General features: G+C 37.6%; 2 non-coding genes across 2 annotated transcripts; both read left to right on the top strand.

Moving 5' to 3' along the window:
• Positions 1–578: 578 nt before the first annotated feature.
• On the top strand, positions 579–697 carry LOC113082201 (5S ribosomal RNA). The gene has a single exon (XR_003282506.1). It is a non-coding gene; the product is annotated as a 5S ribosomal RNA (ribosomal RNA).
• Positions 698–1,060: 363 nt separating this feature from the next.
• LOC113082176 (5S ribosomal RNA) lies at positions 1,061–1,179 on the top strand. Its single transcript, XR_003282484.1, has one exon. It is a non-coding gene; the product is annotated as a 5S ribosomal RNA (ribosomal RNA).
• The last annotated feature ends 1,321 nt before the right edge of the window (positions 1,180–2,500 follow it).

The following is a 2,500-nucleotide window of genomic DNA, read 5'->3' as shown; positions in this document are numbered from 1 at the left end:
GCAGGTTTGGGCCTGGTTAGTACATGGATGGGAGACTGCCTGGGAATACCAGGTGCTTTAAACTTTTTGTAAAATTTTCACGATTTATATAATAATCTTGCAAAAAAAAAAAAAAAAAAAAAAAATGAGTCAATGCCCGATCTCTGAATCTTACCAGGTTTAGGTCTGGTTAGTACTTGGATGAGAGACTGCCTAGGAATACCAGGTGCTTTAAGCTTTTTTGAAACTTTTCACTTTGTATATAATAATTTAGCCAAAAAATAGAGTCAATGCCCGATCTCTGAATATTAGCAGGTTTGGGCCTGGTTAGTACATGGATAGGAGACTGCCTGGGAATACCAGGTGCTTTAAACTTTTTGGAAAATTTCACGATTTATATAATAATCTTGCAAAAAAAAAAAAAAAGTCAATGCCCGATATCTGAATCTTAGCAGGTTTAGGTCTGGTTAGTACTTGGATGAGAGACTGCCTAGGAATACCAGGTGCTTTAAGCTTTTGGGTTTTCTTTCCTACTTATATAATGTACTGGCGATTAGATGGGATGGTCTTTAAATAGCCCTCTCTTTGCAGCAGTCTTCGATTACGGCCATACCAACCTGGCTATGCCCGATCTCGTCTGCTCTCGGAAGCTAAGCAGGTTTGGGCCTGGTTAGTACTTGGATGGGAGACCGCCTGGGAATACCAGGTGCTGTAAGCTTTTTGGAAACTTTTCACTTAGTATATAATAATTTTGCCAAAAAATAGAGTCAATGCCCGATCTCTGAATATTAGCAGGTTTGGGCCTGGTTAGTACATGGTTTGGAGACTGCCTGGGAATACCAGGTGCTTTAAACTTTTTGGAAAATTTCACGATTTATATAATAATCTTGCAAAAAAAAAAAAAAAAAGTCAATGCCCGATATCTGAATCTTAGCAGGTTTAGGTCTGGTTAGTACTTGGATGAGAGACTGCCTAGGAATACCAGGTGCTTTAAGCTTTTGGGTTTTCTTTCCTACTTATATAATGTACTGGTGATTAGATGGGCTGGTCTTTAAATAGCCCTCTCTTTGCAGCAGTCTTCGCTTACGGCCATACCAACCTGGCTATGCCCGATCTCGTCTGCTCTCGGAAGCTAAGCAGGTTTGGGCCTGGTTAGTACTTGGATGGGAGACCGCCTGGGAATACCAGGTGCTGTAAGCTTTTTGGAAACTTTTCACTTAGTATATAATAATTTTGCCAAAAAATAGAGTCAATGCCCGATCTCTGAATATTAGCAGGTTTGGGCCTGGTTAGTACATGGTTTGGAGACTGCCTGGGAATACCAGGTGCTTTAAACTTTTTGGAAAATTTCACGATTTATATAATAATCTTGCAAAAAAAAAAAAAAAAAAAAAAAAGAGTCAATGCCCGATCTCTGAATCTTACCAGGTTTAGGTCTGGTTAGTACTTGGATGAGAGACTGCCTAGGAATACCAGGTGCTTTAAGCTTTTTTGAAACTTTTCACTTTGTATATAATAATTTAGCCAAAAAATAGAGTCAATGCCCGATCTCTGAATATTAGCAGGTTTGGGCCTGGTTAGTACATGGATGGGAGACTGCCTGGGAATACCAGGTGCTTTAAACTTTTTGGAAAATTTCACGATTTATATAATAATCTTGCAAAAAAAAAAAAAAAAAAAAAAAAAGAGTCAATGCCCGATCTCTGAATCTTACCAGGTTTAGGTCTGGTTAGTACTTGGATGAGAGACTGCCTAGGAATACCAGGTGCTTTAAGATTTTTTGAAACTTTTCACTTTGTATATAATAATTTTGCCAAAAAATAGAGTCAATGCCCGATCTCTGAATATTAGCAGGTTTGGGCCTGGTTAGTACATGGTTTGGAGACTGCCTGGGAATACCAGGTGCTTTAAACTTTTTGGAAAATTTCACGATTTATATAATAATCTTGCAAAAAAAAAAAAAAAAAAAAAAAGAGTCAATGCCCGATCTCTGAATCTTACCAGGTTTAGGTTCTTGTTAGTACTTGGATGAGAGACTGCCTAGGAATACCAGGTGCTTTAAGCTTTTTTGAAACTTTTCACTTTGTATATAATAATTTAGCCAAAAAATAGAGTCAATGCCCGATCTCTGAATATTAGCAGGTTTGGGCCTGGTTAGTACATGGATGGGAGACTGCCTGGGAATACCAGGTGCTTTAAACTTTTTGGAAATTTTCACGATTTATATAATAATCTTGCAAAAAAAAAAAAAAAAAAAAAAATGAGTCAATGCCCGATCTCTGAATCTTACCAGGTTTAGGTCTGGTTAGTACTTGGATGAGAGACTGCCTAGGAATACCAGGTGCTTTAAGCTTTTTTGAAACTTTTCACTTTGTATATAATAATTTAGCCAAAAAATAGAGTCAATGCCCGATCTCTGAATATTAGCAGGTTTGGGCCTGGTTAGTACATGGATAGGAGACTGCCTGGGAATACCAGGTGCTTTAAACTTTTTGGAAAATTTCACGATTTATATAATAAT

This window comes from Carassius auratus, unplaced genomic scaffold (genome assembly GCF_003368295.1).
Source record: "Carassius auratus strain Wakin unplaced genomic scaffold, ASM336829v1 scaf_tig00035781, whole genome shotgun sequence".
Classification (NCBI taxonomy): domain Eukaryota; kingdom Metazoa; phylum Chordata; class Actinopteri; order Cypriniformes; family Cyprinidae; genus Carassius; species Carassius auratus.
The sequence above is the reverse complement of the archived record's forward strand: the minus strand, read 5'-3'. Positions and strand labels throughout refer to the sequence as shown.